Genomic DNA, 20,328 nt, shown 5'->3' with positions numbered 1-20,328 from the left:
AGTAATGAGACCTGTAGCTCAATTAACATATCATTTTCTCATAATGAAAGACCTGTCAGAAGGGTCACTGGCCATAGACGATCTGACTCACCTGCCTTTTCAGTCCTGCGGTACGTCAAAGACCCCTCCCCTTTTGAAAAGTCACACATGACCATCTCAGTCTCAACCCCGCTGAAAACACTTTTTCTAAAACCATTTAGCGATTTGTCCCAGATTGTCCTATATATTACATACCCCCGACTTGGCAAATTTTATCATGGGGATAACCCCCCTCAGCAAAGTTACTCATTGGGGGGGGTGACATCCCTTATTTCTTCTGTGGGCTGAGCCCCCTAGGGATCAGATCCTACAACCGCCCCTGGGCAGTGGGAACACAGAACATCAGCACATGTGGGTTTAAGGATGGGTGGACATTTAGCAAGCATATAGCAGCAAAACGATCATTAAATAGAACACATGATCCTACTCAAAAAGCTCCTCTCTAAGACATTTTATGTAAAAGAGGAAGTGCTGTATAGTGAATAGACATGATGTCTTCATGAACTAATCATTTGTACTATAATTCAGACATGAGCACATTCATGGTTCTGCACGGTATTTTCCCCGAAAAAGTCTGCACATGTCAAATAAAAGGGTAAACACAAATCAATACAAGATTCATAAATACAAACATAACAGTATTATGGAAGCTCAGCCTAGCTGCTCATGCCCAATCAACTCTGTGACAGCATTTGTGTTTGCAATATTTGTTCTGTTTGCCTCACTTCTATGTTGCTTTGGACAAAAGTGTCTGGTAAATATATAAAATGTAAATTCATTTTAGCTTCAACTGTGGCATCAAAGTCAAAGTCCAACCCCAGATCCCTCCAACAGCTTTGCGTGATGCTCTGATCCTGACACTATTACTCTGGATGCTCTGATCCTGACACTATTACTCTGGATACTCTGATCCTGACACTATTACTCTGGATGCTCTGATCCTGACACTATTACTCTGGATGCTCTGATCCTGACACTATTACTCTGGATACTCTGATCCTGACACTATTACTGTGGATGCTCTGATCCTGACACTATTACTCTGGATACTCTGATCCTGACACTATTACTGTGGATGCTCTGATCCTGACACTATTACTCTGGATACTCTGATCCTGACACTATTACTCTGGATACTCTGATCCTGACACTATTACTGTGGATGCTCTGATCCTGACACTATTACTGTGGATGCTCTGATATTGACACTATTACTCTGGATGCTCTGATATTGACACTATTACTCTGGATGCTCTGATCCTGACACTATTACTCTGGATGCTCTGATATTGACACTATTACTGTGGATGCTCTGATCCTGACACTATTACTCTGGATGCTCTGATATTGACACTATTACTGTGGATGCTCTGATCCTGACACTATTACTGTGGATGCTCTGATATTGACACCATTACTCTTGATGATCTGATCCTGACACTATTACTCTCGATCACTTACTCCAAGCTAGAATGGGTTCTTCGATGTTCTTCACACGCCCGAAGACCAGTAACTTCATTAAGGAAAAAAACCCTGCTCTAACCAGTTCCCTGGCAAATGTAATTTCATGATTTGCCTAAAACAGATTATTCAAACAGTCATCATACAGTTTTAACAACTTCCTCTGAAAAACAGTTATGACAGATGTAAAATAACGAGCGCTGGGCGGAAGAAGATCCAGCAGCCAACAGCTGTTTGGTGAGATAGAGGAGCGCCGTTATTGCCAAAACACGGCGTGCATCTGGTGCGGCATCCACAGGGGTGAGGCAAGGTGGAGAGAAACGCGTGAAAGTAAGGACAGCCTGATAAAAAGCGAGGGCACAGAAAAACGGACTAACGGCCAGAGGGCGGCGAGATGCTGGGGATAAGGTGAATATCCACGGACCTCAGAGCACACAGCTGACGTCTGTGCTTCAGATCTCTTTATTTTGGACGCAGAGACCCAAGATTAAGTGGGACTCATTCTGCGATAAAGGACGGGTTCGAGAGAACAGCGCCGCTGTTGGTCGTAAGACACCTAACGCTCACTCCCAACACCCCCCGTCAGATCACATGATACATATGTCCCGAGGCGGACAGGGCAGCGTGGTCCAGCCGTCGGAGCCGGTCCGGTCCTGGTCTATTCCTCCAGGCTAGAACAGTAAATGAAGGGCGAGACAGGCGGACTGGGTCGCAGCACTAAAAAGCCACCTCAGGGCTCGGGCAGAGGCCCTTACAAAGCACCTGTCCCGGTGGTCCTGGCCTGTCACAATGACGCCCCCCCCCCCCCCGAACCCCTGTCTCCGCCTCACTCCACCGTCTGTCTCCAACGCCTGACAGCCACTGGCCTTTATTCGAAATTAATCAAGCGTTTCATCTACCCTCTCCACCCCCCCCAGCCTTCACAGCCCGGCCCCTTTAGTTCCCTCCATCGATACGCTTGTTCCCTGCCTTACCCTTTAAAATAGATTCCTTGACAAGAGTCTCCCCCACTTTTCTCTTGCTCCCTCTATCTCCGAGCTGCACTCGTTATCTTTCTTTGGCTTTGTTGAGGAGCACTGGCTCTCTGTGGCAGACTCCCCCCTACCCCCCAAAAGAAGACTACCCCCAGTAAATGGGGCTGTCACTCCGCGACCGTGACACCTGTTGTCCCTATTCAGCAGCTTGACCTAACCCAGGAGGTCCTTCCTTTCGTGTGGGAGCAGCAGAGTGCCCCCCCCCCAAAAAAAATGTATTGATCTCCAAAACTAAGGACATGAACATCATGGTTTCCCACACAACCCTGCTATGGTCATATGGTACATCCCACAACAGGTCACATGGTACTTATGGTACATCCCGCTACAGGTCACATGGTATGTATGGTACATCCCGCTACAGGTCACATGGTACGTATGGTACATCACTCACATGGTACATATGGCCCCTTCTGGCACCATCCACTGCATGTGATTATCAGTTTCATGTTCAGCAGAAAGCAGTTACTATAGAGTAACTCCATACATGACTTCAGACAAGTCCTTTCAACCTTTTGAACATGACAAATGAAACTTGGAGACAAGAATTTTATCTAATTGCTTCACAGCAGATGGTGAAGCTGATCAGTCTGTATTAGTGCTACTATTAAAAAATGTTATTACTTAAAGTGAGTCAAAAGGGGCTGGGAACATCACGAAGATAGAAAGGAGTCCTGGCCTGTGGGTCACATGACGGCGTTTCAGAGGTTCCTATGGCTCCGGCGGAGTGGATAAGTCACCTGGCCTCCTGTGCCATGTGTTTGTTCAGTGTGAAGTTGGGAAGGACTGTTTCGCTGTTCTTAAGTGTTTTATTGATTGGCAAGATTCGATTAGTGCAGTATGTCAGTGATTTAGCAGAAGCAGACAGACACCGATATGAAGTGATTGTCCATCCATGCTAACCATATAAGGAGTAATTAAAAACGCGACTATCTGAACTTGACTGTCTGATCTTATTCACAGAAATGCATGACATGCTTTTGGGGTGCTAACTGCTAAAATCCAGTTTTGATTGGCTGATCATGAAACACAGACCAGCATGGGGTAATCAATACGGCATGTGTGCAGCTCCAAGAGGACACAGCAAGATGGGACACCCTATGTCCTGGGTGGAGTAGTGGGACACTTTTGGACCACCAGATGAACACCCTCAGTAGATAAAGGAGAAAGGACACTTATTCCAGCTCTGGTTTCCCACTTCTTCGTCTCGACAGAGCTATGGGCTTCATCATGTGATGTAACGTACCCAATTCCACGTATGGGCCCCTAAACCCCAACCCATTTGGAGGGATCCCAGCTTTCCGACCCGCCTAGGTGGAAGGCGAGCCAGTTCATGGTTCCTGAGCCTCCAAATCATGGCCAGTGTCCCTCCTGTGGGATACCCCTCGGTTTTAAGCCACGCCTACCTACCAGAAAGGCATCGGGAACTGGTATTACAGCACCCTGGGAACATCAACTCTATTCTGCCGCGGTAAGAACGTGGGAACCAGGACTGATATTTCCACTCTGTATGTAGGCGTTGACATTGACACCACAGCCCTCTGCCAGCCTGTCCTCTGGCCAATTAGGTGAAGGCTAAGGCTGCAGAAAGATTCCAGCTCTTTCTCTACATACTAATAGTGGAGCATATTGCCATGGATTCCTACGACTGCGATGAGAAATATCAGGTTTTCACCCTGATGCTGTTTTGCTCTCTCCATATGTTGTCTGTAGATAAACAGTAAGGCAGATGGATCCAAGCTGCACCAAAGAGCGCCCTGCCCACAGAGAACGACAACCAGTTGATCCTTAACTCCAGCACCTCTGCCCCAGTCACAGGCATTCCCACCCCCCTGCCCAGAACCGTGACCTGACATACTGTGGCATGAACAGCATCCCATTAGTGGTCCGGAATCGTCACCTCACTCATCACGGCGCGATGGAGCGGAATCATCCGCGACAGCCATAACCGTCCGGCAGCGGGTTACCGACTGGCTTGGGGTCAGAGCCCAAACGGGTCATGTTTAGAACAAATTACCGTGGGCCGCAAGGCCAGAAACAGAAAAGAGGAAAAACAACAGCATCCACGGTAACATTTTTAACTGTAAACAAAACAGAGCAAAAGGCAGCTTTCATCCTGACTAACGGCGATGGTGGCTTGTCGCCATTTGGAACCCAGGCTTGTTCACTTCACCTGCCAGCTGCGTTTGAAGCTCAGGATGGGAAGGATGTGTGTGGATCTGCTGTGCTGGTGTGTGAGTGGGGGGGGGGGGGGGTGAACAAGGGAAAGAAAAAGATGGATAGACAGCAGGACAGAGGCAAAGAGCAGACGCAGGTCTCTGGGCATGATTAATTTTGCACAAAGAGACTGGAATACACACCAAAAACCATTAGACTCAAATAATAATACCTCAGAAATCCAAAATACAGCCTGCCCACCCTCCCCCCCCCCCCAATCACAGCCCCACGGTGTTCAGATAATACCCATCAGGGAACATTTTCTAATGTGACAATGACAAGACCTCGACAAGCAGAAGGGGGGGGATGAGGGAGGTGGGGTGGAATAGCAAATTGGCAGAGATGATATTTCTAAGTCTCAGGCATGCCACACACACACACACACACACACACACGCACACGCACACACGCGCACATGCATACGCACACGCACACGCGCACACGCACACGCGCACATGCATACGCACACACACACACACGCACACACGCACACACGCACGCACGCACACACACACACACACACACACACACGCGGTCGTGCAGCATTTACCTCTCACAGAGATAGATTTCTTCCTTGCTCATTTTGTGTGTGTCTTTCTTTAACAATGACTTTCAGGAAAGTCTTTAAAGCCCATTCCTTCAATCTCCGGTACACGGTGTCAGAAATGAGCCTGATTACTATACAGCCACCTGGCAGCTGACTCTGGAAATACAATGACAGTTTAAAGCTGGTTGAGTTTAATACCCCAATACAATTGAAACGGAGGCGACTACAGGTTCTGTGTAATTCCTCCAAAGTCAAACTCTCACAGGTCAGTCCTCAGGATCACACACATACTGCATTGCCACTGGGCGTCTCTAAACTTTTGACATTACCTGAAAATGAACTCTCTGCCTTTAAGAGCGTCAGGCAACTCAGGAACTACATTTTTACTGCCTAACGCTTGTATATCCAACGCAACATAACTTTAACGCATCTGTGCGGCCAAATGTTTGGATACGTCGCTCGGCAGTGCCACAGCCCCTCGTAGGACTTAAACCAGGGTCGTAGTTAGAGATGAATGGATTGGGGGCCTTTACTAGGGAGGGCAGATGGCAAACTAATTTAGGGGGGGGGTAAACTGCCCCTAAAATAGGCTCAACGACGCCTCTGATTTAAATCCACAACCTTGAGGACGTTCCTCAAACCCCAGACTATTAGATTATAACTGTCTTGTAGAACTTTCTCAAGGATGTTCAAGCGACAAAATGATCAGTTCGGTCTCGCCTGGTACCTCTGGTCTCGCCTGGTATCTCTGGTCTCGCCTGGTATCTCCGTCAACATTGTTATCCACCATAACTCCTCGTTCACCTCCCCCTAGAGACATGGACACACGAATTTGGGGGCGGGTTCTCAAGGATGGTGTCTCCCCAGCTGCGCATGAAGAACTCCCAGATCAGCAAAGTCGACTGTTTAGTTGGACAAATTCCTCTTACCCACCCCCCCCCCCCCCCCCAGTCCTGGTGATGTTTTAGGATGGACACTGGAGATACTTCTAGGTCTTTTCAGGTTATACATATAATACTTTTAATAATATCTTTTACTGTCCGTTGGGGAATATTTTACAACCAGGCCATTTCCATGTAGAAGCAGGCAGTATGTCATTAGAAAAAACAGAGACTTCTCTTGGTCCAGTTCGAACAATTTCTAACAGGATTTACCGGAGATGAATGCGGAATTGAGTTGCTAGGGACCATTCAGGCACGGCGGCGATGGTTCTGCTGTGGCACCTTCGCAGTCTCTCCCCGGCTCGACAGTAATGAATTCTGCGTTACCGGTGACAGATACCACGCTCGTTATTAAACCAGAACAGCGGAGAGTCAGCACAGGCACATACAGAGTGACTCCCAGAAAATTAAAAACAAGAAATCGCATTGAAAGACGCTTTTGTAAAAAGCAGCCTCAGAAACCAGAATTTTTCACTGAGTAAAGACTTTTTTTGTTGTTTTGTGAGAGTGAAGGTGGCAGTTCTCGTTCTTAATATTTTAAACACCCGTAGCTCCTCTTGAAGTTGGAATGGGAGGCTCTTACTTTGCCCAAGGAAAGTTAAATAAATTTTCCGAATGCCAGCAGTCTTCCGTCCCCTACGTGATGCGACTGATTACCGGCTTTTCATCGCAGCTCTTGCGAAGAAGATTTTACTCACTAAAATAACACCGGTGGCTGTTCTGAAAGGGAGTGGGAGGGATGCCAGACAGTGTGGAATTGTGGGACACTGAATGTCCACGAAACGGACAACAGGGTCATTTTGGGGGGATCGTCAAATCCAGACAGTCTACACCAGGGGTGTCAAACTCCAGTCCTGGGGGGCCGGAGCCCTGCACAGTTTTTGGTTTCCCTTCATTTAACACACCTGATTCAACTCCTTGTGCTAATTACCACAGAGCTTAGAAGCTGAATAATTTGTGGTGGAACAGGGAAAGAACTAAGGTACACAGGACTCCGGCCCCCCAGGACTGCAGTTTGACACCCCTGGTCTAAACCATCAGCCTTGGAGCAAAAACAACATAGAGGCCAGAAACAAAATGTCCAGATCCTGCACTTGTATCCTGCACTGCTGTTCTCTCTTACAAATCCATTTCCCTCCACGCACCAAAAATATATATACATATAATTGATGCGACTGACCGACTTGTAATACGGAACGTGACTCGGGCAGGATTTCCAGCCCACTGAACCCACAGGCGAGAACATCTGTCCTCCAAATAAAGGCTGACAGAAAAAGCAGAGGCCCCTCTCGTCGGCTCACAACGTTCCTCAGGTACCGACCTGACGGGAACACCAATGCAAGGTTCCCCCGTGACTCTGTACCACGAGAGATTCGGGAAACGGCCTAGCGTGTTTAAACACATGCTAAGAAGATGATTGGAGACTTCTGCATGTCGATCGTAGGTTTAAACAAAATAAAAATTTTGGGGGTGGTGGGGGGGGGTTTGTAAAAATGGGAGAGATGACAGCAGGTCCTGTAAGACATATCGCAGAGGCAGGTAAGACCTGTAACTTTCAGCACAGCAGGTGTCAGGCTGTGTTACGCACATGGAACCAGCAGCCCAGGATCCCACCCCACCCCACCCCCCCCCCCTTTTCTGTTTCATTATATATCTTTTTAGAACTGACATCTTAAATAACAAGCTCCAAGCTGGAAATGTACTTATTATGGGTGTCACATCTGCCCACTCGTACTGACACACACACACACACACACACACACACACACACACACACACACGTGTACTGGTTTGCAGCAGATGTAATATCCAGGCCCACTGGGACATGGACCAAGGTGATTTTATGCTTCCATTGTGATTTTTATGCTTCCCGTCGCCATCCAGACCGGCAGTAAAGGCTAGATGCACACCCACCCCGTGGCAAAACACCCGTGAAAATCCACACCCTCGACTGGGCCTTTATCTCTCGGTCAGGGACTCGAGCTTCCCCACACGCTCAGACTGACACTGTGCTGTGACGGCCTGCATGTCACCCCCCAAGTTGGTTGCATTTTTCGTCCCAGCAGTAGGTGGCGCTAATGAGTCTGTGCTGGTATGCCTTAGTCGAGTAAACAGCAGGCGACGGGCGAATCTCTGACCTGGGTGCAAACGGCAAATAATTGCTGCTCTGCCGTTAATGGAGTCACCCTGCTCTTGCCAGATTAATGAGCTCCACCAGGCTATGAGGATGTGTTAATTGGCACTGGGCAGCTGAAAGGGAGGGCCTCGTGACACAGCCCCCCCACCTTCCCCCCAGGGGGTGCCGTCAGTCGCCAAGGCCCCGGCATGGACATGCGGAGCCTTGTGTTCAGAGGTTTTTTTGTTCCTGTGCCTCAACCACCTCTTTCAGTGACGTTCACCCTGCAAAAGCCCTCTTACAGAAAGAGGGGACATTGACTGACACTCTCACTCATACTCTACTCCAAGGAATGTCCATCACCCTCTCAAATAGAATAGAGGACATTTATTCATCCTCTAACCCCGACTCTACTCAAGATCACGTTCACTCACCCTCTCACTCCTACTCGATACAAAGGGACGTTCCCTCGCCCTGTCATAGAGAAAAGAGGGACGTTCCCTCGCCCTGTCATAGAGAAAAGAGGACGGTCCCTCGCCCTGTCATAGAGAAAAGAGGGACGTTCCCTCGCCCTGTCATAGAGAAAATAGGGACGTTCCCTCGCCCTGTCATAGAGAAAATAGGGACGTTCCCTCGCCCTGTCATAGAGAAAATAGGGACGTTCCCTCGCCCTGTCATAGAGAAAGGAGGGACGGTCCCTCGCCCTGTCATAGAGAAAGGAGGGACGGTCCCTCGCCCTGTCATAGAGAAAGGAGGGACGGTCCCTCGCCCTGTCATAGAGAAAAGAGGGACGTTCCCTCGCCCTGTCATAGAGAAAAGAGGGACGTTCCCTCGCCCTGTCATAGAGAAAAGAGGGACGTTCCCTCGCCCTGTCATAGAGAAAAGAGGGACGGTCCCTCGCCCTGTCATAGAGAAAAGAGGGACGGTCCCTCGCCCTGTCATAGAGAAAAGAGGGACGTTCCCTCGCCCTGTCATAGAGAAAAGAGGGACGTTCCCTCGCCCTGTCATAGAGAAAGGAGGGACGGTCCCTCGCCCTGTCATAGAGAAAAGAGGGACGGTCCCTCGCCCTGTCATAGAGAAAAGAGGGACGTTCCCTCGCCCTGTCATAGAGAAAAGAGGGACGTTCCCTCGCCCTGTCATAGAGAAAAGAGGGACGTTCCCTCGCCCTGTCATAGAGAAAAGAGGGACGGTCCCTCGCCCTGTCATAGAGAAAAGAGGGACGGTCCCTCGCCCTGTCATAGAGAAAAGAGGGACGGTCCCTCGCCCTGTCATAGAGAAAAGAGGGACGTTCACTCGCCCTGTCATAGAGAAAAGAGGGACGTTCACTCGCCCTGTCATAGAGACAAGAGGGACGTTCCCTCGCCCTGTCATAGAGAAAAGAGGGACGGTCCCTCGCCCTGTCTTACAGACAAAGGGATGTTCCCTCGCCCTGTCATACAGACAAAGGGACGTTCCCTCGCACTGTCATACAGACAAAGGGACGTTCTCCCACCCTCTCATCCATAATCTCTCACACCACCCACCATACTGTAAGCTTTAGATCCCAGCACTGAGGTCCAGGCCTAAGCTGGCGTTTCCCTTCCCATGTGCCGTTCCCCAGTGAGGCCTTCAACTGGATGAAGCGGAACGGATGTGGCTGGATGGATACAGCCCCTCCCACCCCACTGCATCCCGCATCTCCCTAATACCACCACAAATAATATCCTCCACCCCTCTTTTTGGCTTGTTAGCTTGACACACCAGTTAAATGCTCGCCTCTGGATCTGTCTAACGGTTGTCTGTGCCTGTTAAACTTTAACAATACACACATATGGCTCGATACTGAAAGTTCCAACCCAGTCTGGCAGGATCTTCTCTGCATTTCTCCAAAGGCTAAATGCATGTTTTAGGTTTCAAAGGCTACGAAACATCACCATTTGTCATTGGTACACATTCAAAACTTCCTATTGCACAGCAACAGCTCCTTGTCTCCTTGTGATATCTGGCATCTCATAACCCATGAGTCCACGGTTTAGGGAGCTGGGTCTCTCTTTCTCTCTCTAGACTGCCATGTTGTCTTCAGGAAAACGGACCAAATCATTATTAATGGGCTGGATACACCTGTTAATAATTTTGGCCCACCCTTGTCCACTTACTTGAAGCTACAGGAGCCCCAAAACTCTGTCTAAAGTGGGGGGGGGGGGCTTGGGTCTCACCAGGGCTCATTAAAAGACGAATGTCAGCTTCCTGAGACGTTTCTCTGTATCAGACCACTGGGCTTAGAGAGTCACTGTCAGAAGTGAGAGGGGTCAACTATCCAGGGAGACCTCATCATTGTGTCGGAGATGGGGGGTGGGGCTGGGGGAGGGGGGTTCTCAAAAAAGACAGGGAGCAAAAAAAAAAAAAGAGAAAATCCTTTTCCTTCTAACTTTTGCCTCAAAGAGGGATGTGATCAGCACCATGTAGATTAGCCGACCGTGTCATGGGAGACCCGTCCACTGGTCCTTTCCTGTCATACCAACACACGCAGATCTACCCCCCCCCCCCCAACACACACTCCCCAATCACCCAGGCTCTACAGTAACAGGTTAGAGTTGCCATGGGAACTGAGCAAGCTGATGGCCGTGTCGCCAGGCAGTTGTCTGAATGAGGTGGGGGAGATGGGGGTGTGGGGGGTGTATAGAGGGATGGGGGTAGTGTTACTAAAACTGAGGATAAAAAAACCGGAGCTATTAGGTCATCCGTCTTCAAACTACCCGGCGACGCCAAGGCAGACAATCAGAAGTGAAAATATTTCTTCCTTAAATAACTGACCTCATGCCAAGTTGCTCCCTCGGGTTTTTTTTTTTTTTTTAACAGAAGTGTGATTCATTATTAAACCATATCTATTCATCCATCTCCCAGCCACTTATCTGGGAAATGGCCATGGGGGGGGCACAAGGCTGGGCCACACCCTGGGAGGAATGCCAGTTCAGCACAGGGCACATATATAGACCTGACGCACACGTGCAACGGGCCGTGCAGAGACGCCAATCAGCATAATTGGATGTCTTTGGACTGCAGGAGGGAAGGCACCGGACACGGGGAGAACACGCGACAGAGCGGCAGCATAGCTCAAGTATCCAACACTGGAGGTGCAAGGCAACAGAACTACTCAGTGGGCCGCAACATTAGCCCTAAATCAGCCATAATGCAACATCATTCTTAGTACCCGTGTCAGACTAATTACGCTAAAATTGCGCTAAACGAACGAAATGAGGACGCCTCGAATTACCTCTTGCAAACTCATAATTCGGACGTTTTACAAATTATTACTGGCTAATAATGTTTGTAGAAATTACACTGAAGAAGCATAAATTCAGTTAGGACTGATCGGGAGAGGGGCGGGGCAGTAACAAGTGCAAACGCTTTGACTGAGTACAGACTCGCGCATGTGCGCGGGCGCAAACAGCGCAGCTCACTTATTAAAGAAATACATCTGTAGTGAACGGCTCTGGGCGTGGTCGCTCCTTGCGATGTTAATGGGGAACACCTGTGATTAGGATTGGGGGTGGGGGGAGGGGAGGGGGAATTATAAAGAGGACGTCTATTTCGGGGGGGGGAGAGTGTTCTTTGTGCGGTGTTTTGTAGAGAAACTTTGGGGTGCTGGAGAGCTGTCAGCAAACTGTGGTGTGTCCGTCGCCGGTGGTAGACCGGCCGCGGATGAAGCTAGTTAGTTACGGGGGGGGGGTAATGTTTTGAAGGATAGGCATCGTGATTTAAAAGGCTGGCAGCAAGGTACAGCGGGTTAAAACGACCCCTGTTGATCAAGGAACCCCAACTTCCCCTTCCCTGGAGAATGCGGGGGGGCCGGGTGTGCTTCTTCCCAGGGGAGTAACCGCTTTTAATATTGTATATCTGGAATGAATGAGAGTATGTATGTGTGTATGAATTTTATCCCCGGATTACGGTCGTGAGTAGGAGGGCGGGGTTAGAAGGTGCATCGGGAATGGTTTGTTTGCCGTGTGTAAGGGTTTGCACGAGTGTTGTGATTCTAAGCTTGCTGTGCTGCACACTTGGATTCTGAGTGGAGTGGGGGGGGAATTGCGGTTGTATCATTCCTGGTGAGATGTGTGTCAGCCCTCGGGAAGGGGTTGTAATCCGGAGAAATATTTAATAAAGATTTTCTCATATTTTGGCGTCCTTATTTGGCTGGACCTCCCCAGCCTCTTTAAATAAAAAAAGGTGGTGGCAGCGAACTTTGACAAGGTGCTCTAGTGAGTATACTTGTTACACTGGTGGCAGCGGTGGGATATTGCCAACCTTTTTTTTTTTCCTTCCCCTGTATATGAAACAGCTTGGATTTTCACCATGTCACAAAGTGAGCAGGCAGAGTCGGCATCCGCCAGCTCCACATCCGAGTTACGTCAATTCGGACAGCGTGAGTTATCGGGAGTAAGCGCTCGTGCTCTCAGTCGGCCGGTTTTTATGCCAGATACGTTCACTGGTGTAAACCGGGAATGGTCAGATTGGGTAGAACAATTTGAGATGGCTGCAGTGGTTAATGGGTGGGATGAAGAATTTAAGTTAAAGTTTATGTCTCTCTTACTTTCGGGTAAGGCACGAGAAGTTTATACGGGGTTGCCCCCGCAGACTCGCACTACCTATGGGGCTTTAAAGGGGGCCATGCAGGCGTGCATGGAACCCAGTGGGAGTACTGATTGGTATCGTGCAGAATTTTCATCTCGCACTCGTTTACCTCAAGAATCAGCTAGAGAATTTGGTACAGCCTTGCGAAGGCTTGTTATGCGAGCTTACCCACTGGTTGATTATGCTACTCAAGATATGTTGGCACGGGACCATTTTGTGGTTACTGTGGGGGCTGGAGACTTGCGCATTCAGCTACGTAGTGCCAAACCCTCCACTTTGGAGGATGCCATCAGTCTTGCAACTGAAATGGAGTCTATTAGACGGTTGGAGGGACATGCTGGTCCTTCGGCAGCACAGGTACGTGGTATAAGTGGATCAGGGTGGAATAAGGATCAGATGGAGACATTGTTGGGGGTGGTGGAGGGTTTGCGACAGGAGGTGCAGGCCCTGCGTGCAGAAGTGGTTACATTAAAGGCCCGTGACAGTCCCCCTATTGTTGGTGGGAGCATAATAGCTCCTTTGCAGTCGTCCCGGGTAGCAGTATCTCAGGCACGTCGGTCGGAGCGAATGGTGTGTTGGGAGTGTGGCTGTGACAGGCACTTAAAAAAGGATTGTCCCTATGTGTCGGGAAACTTCCGAGGGCGGGCACGGTAGGTCGTGTGCCCGCCCTGAAGCAGGAAGGCCCTGAGGTAGAAATCCCTCCGATGGTTAGTCTGTGTGGTCAAGGGCTGTATATAGGTGCCCAGGTTGGGGGGATTGAGGCATATTTATTGGTTGATACAGGGGCTCAGGTTTCAGTAGTGCCAAGGAGTTTTTGGGAGTCTGCCACAGGGGGGAGACAGGGGTTGGTGCCCTATGTTGGCGCCGTGGCTGTAGCGAATGGGGCTGAGCTTAAAATCTTGGGTAAATGGTGCACTGTGTGCCAATTTGAGTCTTTGGCCTTGGGGGTGGAATTTTTGGTGACTGATGGGGATATGCGAGATCTGTTATTGGGAAATGACTTTTTAACCCAATATGGGGCAGTGATTGACGTAAAGGGGCAGTGTTGTCAGGTAATGGGGAAGATGATGCCCCTAGTGGCACATGCCTCTAGTAAACAGCCCTGGATAGTGACTCTGAGTACTGATGTTACGGTCCCCCCACGGAGTGAGGTGGTCATTCCGGGGACAGTCAAAGTGGTTTCTGCCCACCCCCTAGTGGGGATGCTGGAACCTGCTCCATTACTAGCCAGCCGATATGATGTTTTGGTGGCACGGGTTGTTTGTCGTGTGACCCAAGGAGCTGTACCTGTAAGAGTGATTAACGTCACCGAAGATGAGTGTAAACTTCGGCGGGGAATGAAAGTGGGTTTATTGGTCACAGACATTGAAGTGGGTCAGACAGCTGTCCACACAGAGGGTGGGGGGCCCGAGCGGTGGTGGACGGGTGAGGAACTTTTCCAACATCTAGGCTTGGATAAAAAGGGACTCAGTTTAGCAGAATCTTGTGCAGTTCAGGCAATGTTACATCGACGTGCAGATGTTTTCAGCGTGGGAGATGCTGATTTGGGTAGAACGCAGCTGGCGATGCATACAATTGACACTGGGGAGGCCCGGCCTCTTAAAATACCGGCTCGGCGAGTCCCTTTGCATTTACAGAGAGAAGTGGATGCTCAGATAAAGCAGATGTTGGAGGCAGATGTTATTCAGCCGTCCCGTAGTCCATGGGCCGCACCGATTGTACCTGTGCGAAAGAAGGATGGGGGGCTGCGGCTTTGTGTCGATTATCGGCAGTTAAATGAGGTCACCCGTAAAGACGCTTATCCATTGCCGCGTATTGATGATGCACTGGATAGTTTGTCTAATGCATCATGGTTCTCTACATTAGACCTTGCCAGTGGGTATTGGCAGGTGGAGATGCACCCACGGGATAAACCGAAAACTGCATTTGTTACCCGACAGGGCTTGTATGAATTTAATGTGCTTAGCTTTGGTTTATGTAATGCCCCCTCGACATTTCAGCGGTTGATGGACTTAGTCCTTGCTGATCTACAGTGGTCCACATGTTTGGTGTACCTTGATGACATTATTGTGTTTGGTCGATCATTTGAGGAACATCTCCAGCGACTGGATGAGGTACTGGGGAAGTTGCAGGGGGCAACTTTAAAAGTGAAACCAGCTAAGTGTGACCTGTTTGCTAAACAGGTACATTATTTAGGGCATGTTATTTCAGATGAGGGAATTAGAGCTGACCCTGCAAAAATTAAGGTGGTCCAAGAATGGCCAGTACCTAGAAATCAAACTGAGGTGCGCAGTTTTGTGGGTTTAGCCTCGTATTATAGGAGGTTTATTAAAGGTTTTGCGGAGATTGCACGGCCGCTCCACCAGTTGACGGAAAAAGGGCGGAGATTTAAGTGGAGTCCTGATTGTGATAGAGCCTTTTTAACTCTAAAAGCCTGCTTAATTACATCTCCAGTGCTGGCTTACCCAGATCCAGGGAAAACGTTTGTGTTGGACACAGATGCTAGTGATGTGGGTATTGGCGCGGTGCTTTCTCAGGAAACTGAGGGAGGTGAGAGAGTGGTAGCTTATGCAAGCCGCGCATTAACTAAGGCGGAGCGGAGATATGCTACAACGAAGAAGGAGCTCCTAAGTATGGTCACCTTTATGAAGCATTTTCGACATTATCTTTTGGGGAGAGAATTTGTGTTGAGGACTGACCATAACTCGCTGCGGTGGCTGAATAGTTTCCAGGGCCTGGAGGGTCAACTAGCTCGGTGGATGGAACAGTTGGCCAGTTTCCATTATAAAATTGTACATAGGGCGGGTAGGTTGCATGTGAATGCAGATGTGTTATCGAGGTTACCCTCTTTTGGTGACCAGGTGGGAGACCCGCAAGTCTGTGTCCTCCAAACTGCAGCCCAGAAGCCGGAGGAAGTGAATAATGTTGATGAACTGCGGGAAGCACAGCAAGGAGACAGTGACATCCAGTTGATAATTAGTCTGAAACAGGGTGGTGTTAGTCAGGCTGAAGCTGTAAAGCATGCATGTTTAAAGCGTTATTTACCTGTATGGGATGAACTAGTGGTGCGTGATGGGGCGCTGGTGAGGCAGGTGGGAGACCTGCAAGGGGTTAGTGGGGAACCCCTGGCGCAGTTAGTAGTCCCTGGGAACATGGTGCCGCGTATTCTTTACTGGCTGCATAACACCATGACTGGGGGGCATTTGGGAATACAGAAGGTACAGGCTAAGGTTCGGGAACGTTTTTTTTGGCCAGGGTGGTCGGGGGATGTTCGTCGGTGGTGCAGGGAATGTAGGGAGTGTGCATCACGGAAAGAGACAGGTGTGTCCGCACGAGCTCCATTAGTTTCCACAGTGACCGCACGCCCTTATGAAAGGGTGGCTTTGGACATACTGGGTCCTCTTCCAGAGACCGAGAGGGGAAAGAAATACATTCTAGTGATTGGTGACTACTTTTCGAAGTGGACCGAAGCTTTTCCCCTGGTGAATCAAGAGGCGGTGACTGTAGCAAAAGTATTGGTGGAGGAATGGGTGTGTCGCTATGGCTGTCCTCGCAGTTTACATTCAGATCAAGGGAGAAATTTTGAGTCACTGGTATTTCAAGAATTGTGTCAACTATTAGAAATAAATAAGACTCGTACATCCCCATATTCACCACAGTCTGATGGCCTGGTTGAAAGGTTTAACCGTACCCTCGCAACAATGTTATCACTGTTTGTTAATCACAATCAGTCGAATTGGGATATTTTGCTGCCGTTTGTGATGATGGCATATCGAAGCAGTGTACACGCCAGTACAGGATTTACCCCGTATAAAGTTTTGTTTGCCCGAGAAATGGTTTTACCGGTAGATGTTATGTTGAATTTGGATCATGGAGAAAGATTAAAACCCATGTCAGAGTATGTGTCTAGTGTGTCTCAGACATTAGCAACTGTGGTGGAGGCTGTGAAAAAGCACCAGAGTGAGGCATCACATAGACAGAAACGGTGTTATGATTTCAGAGCACAGCCACAGTTTTATTCTGTGGGTGAGTTGGTATGGATGCGGGATAAAGCTAGAAGGAGGGGTGTTTGTCCCAAGTTACAGCGGCGGTTTAAGGGACCATTTAAGGTCAAAGAGAGGATCTCTGAGGTGCTATATAGGGTGTGTCTAGAAAAGGGGGGAGGGGACACTATTGTTCATGTCAATCGACTAAAACCTTGTGTGCCTTCCTCTTTTGAGGTGTCTTCATCTCCCAGGGGGCCTGGGGCTGTGTGGAAGGAGTGGAGGCGGCGAGGTAAAGGTGCTACAGGACCTCCAGAGGTGCACTCCCCTGCTAGTTGGATTTACCTCCAGTCCGGAACTCCCCAAGGAGGAGTTTCAGAGGAACGATCAGTAAAGGCTCCTGCGGCTGGTTTCCAGTTAGAAGATCCAGGGGCAACAGAGGATACTGCAGCATCGAGCTGTGTGGTGGAGCCGGGGAGTGAAGTGTGGGAAGAGTCGGCTGTGCAAGTGGGGTTTAGTGGCCCTACTGCTGTGACTGTGCAAGGGACTTTGGCTGACACAGGGGGTGGTCCTCAACCTCAGAGATGGCAACTGAGGCGAGAGAGACGGTTGCCTGCCTGGACCAAGGATTATGACATGCAGTGACTCGAGGACGAGTCCTCTCCTGTTGGAGGGGGGGATAGTGTAGTGAACGGCTCTGGGCGTGGTCGCTCCTTGCGATGTTAATGGGGAACACCTGTGATTAGGATTGGGGGTGGGGGGAGGGGAGGGGGAGTTATAAAGAGGACGTCTATTTCGGGGGGGGGAGAGTGTTCTTTGTGCGGTGTTTTGTAGAGAAACTTTGGGGTGCTGGAGAGCTGTCAGCAAACTGTGGTGTGTCCGTCGCCGGTGGTAGACCGGCCGCGGATGAAGCTAGTTAGTTACGGGGGGGGGGTAATGTTTTGAAGGATAGGCATCGTGATTTAAAAGGCTGGCAGCAAGGTACAGCGGGTTAAAACGACCCCTGTTGATCAAGGAACCCCAACTTCCCCTTCCCTGGAGAATGCGGGGGGGGCCGGGTGTGCTTCTTCCCAGGGGAGTAACCGCTTTTAATATTGTATATCTGGAATGAATGAGAGTATGTATGTGTGTATGAATTTTATCCCCGGATTACGGTCGTGAGTAGGAGGGCGGGGTTAGAAGGTGCATCGGGAATGGTTTGTTTGCCGTGTGTAAGGGTTTGCACGAGTGTTGTGATTCTAAGCTTGCTGTGCTGCACACTTGGATTCTGAGTGGAGTGGGGGGGGAATTGCGGTTGTATCATTCCTGGTGAGATGTGTGTCAGCCCTCGGGAAGGGGTTGTAATCCGGAGAAATATTTAATAAAGATTTTCTCATATTTTGGCGTCCTTATTTGGCTGGACCTCCCCAGCCTCTTTAAATAAAAAAAGGTGGTGGCAGCGAACTTTGACAAGGTGCTCTAGTGAGTATACTTGTTACACATCTAATACATGCAGCTCAGATTTCCTCTTAATAAATATGTTTGCGACTGACAGTGCACTACATAGGCTGAAATTCAGGCAGAACCCGGGAGAAATTATTATTTCCATTGCCAGTCCGTCAATGTATCCTAAATACGAAATTGTTCTTAGTGACTTGCCTGGAAAAATAAAGGTCAAATAAAAATACATTAATAAATAAATAAAATTTCATTGTTTGTGTCTTATAACTACTGTCGTACTCAACGGGAAATTAATCTGAGGACAAACCCACATAACGCATATCATAAGTACAACGCAATCAAAGCAGATCACCCAATCAAACTTATCTGTAGAGCTAATATCTAGATTGGAAAACCTGACTGAGAAGCAATCAAAACGTCATCCGCACTCATTGCGTGAGCCGCACTAACCAGCCTCCGTCTGAACATTCCAGAAGATTCACTGTTTTGTCACGGGAATGATTGATCGAACTATCTGGGGAGCTTATAAAAACATAACCATTTAATACATGCCAAGTTTCTTTTGCATATTATTATTCAGCAGTTTTGTTTTCCTTTCTACCAGAAAGAAGCACGCTATAAAACTATTGAAAAGGTCAAGTGCCTCAGGTTCATAAGATTTTTGAATATTTCCCTTCCTTTATTTATATAATTTGTATGGCTCGCATTCAACAGGTGCAGCTAAAGATTAATCTTTGCTACGTGGCTTAAATCAGGGGAGGTATTTTGATCACACTGGTGCTCAGGTTAATGCGATTCGCCAAAACTCACAATCAGCGCGTAATACGTGTATTGTACAGCAGATAGTTAGACTTTGAGGGGGGAGGGGGGGGGGGTTGCGTTGCTGTCAGACCTGCCTTTCCTGCCTCCCTCGAAAGGTGTGCGATTATCAGCCCACGACTCTTGTTTTCAGCTGATCGTCTTTTGTGCTCCCATCTCCTCACACGCCGACAACCGCGATCCGTCCGTGTTCACCCGCGTCACATTGATTAATTACAGAGCTTAAAGCGCCGCTATGTGGGAGAGGAGAAGGGGGGATGAAAGAGTCCGCGGATGGTGGGCGAGAGGGATGCAGGAAGAAAGGGAGAAAGGAGGACAGGAGCGAGAAAAAGAGAGCTCACCAGGGGTATGCTGTAATTAGTGTGGACTGCACAGTTAAAGGACAGGTCCGAATTGCGCCTAATACCATTACGTCAGAACGGAACACGGTGCTTTGCACGGCCTCCGTCCACAGACGTGAAATTTCCAGGCACAACTTAAAATTTCTCTATTATCATCCTATGATTTTTCCGTCTTATATACCGTTAATGAAAGTGATTAATTTTCATTGGTAACACACCACAGCAAAGTATGTCCTCTGCATTTAACCCATATGTGATATAGCAGTGAACAGCAATTATTTAGCACCCAGGGAGCAGTGCAAGAGGGACAGCGCCTTGCTGATATGGGATTCAAACCAACAACCTTTCAATAACAAGCACGCTTCCCTAACCATTAGGCCTCCACGTGAAGAACAACCCACCTACTTTCACATCCAGGTGATTTACAGTGGGGGTGTAATGGCGAGAGAAAGCAAGGCCAAACAGAAACAAAAAAAATGTGCAGTAAACCCCCTCAAAAGTCAGGCTTCCATCGGTTGTCACTTTAAATCTCACGGCCGACATATGAATGAGGTACACCCAGCGGTCATTTGCAGCGTTTCTTCAGAAAGCTGTATTTTAATAAAATTAAATATTTATGGATTCAGATATTATAACCTCAACTGACTTTATATGCGCTGATCCTCCAAGCACATTTTAATATCTACAGTAGTTAAGCACTGATAATCTATTCTTGATAACTCTTATTGCAGAGGATATGTGACGCTCATCGGAAAGCGTGTAGCACATTTCTCGCCACCAGT

General features: G+C 48.7%; 1 protein-coding gene across 1 annotated transcript in view; it reads right to left on the bottom strand.

Moving 5' to 3' along the window:
• LOC111856058 (integrin beta-3-like) overlaps positions 1 to 20,328 on the bottom strand; it is a 58,406-nt gene that overhangs the window by 32,006 nt on the left and 6,072 nt on the right. The window lies entirely within an intron of this gene.

Source organism: Paramormyrops kingsleyae, chromosome 22 (genome assembly GCF_048594095.1).
Source record: "Paramormyrops kingsleyae isolate MSU_618 chromosome 22, PKINGS_0.4, whole genome shotgun sequence".
Taxonomy (NCBI): domain Eukaryota; kingdom Metazoa; phylum Chordata; class Actinopteri; order Osteoglossiformes; family Mormyridae; genus Paramormyrops; species Paramormyrops kingsleyae.
This window is presented reverse-complemented; position numbering and strand designations above follow the sequence as displayed.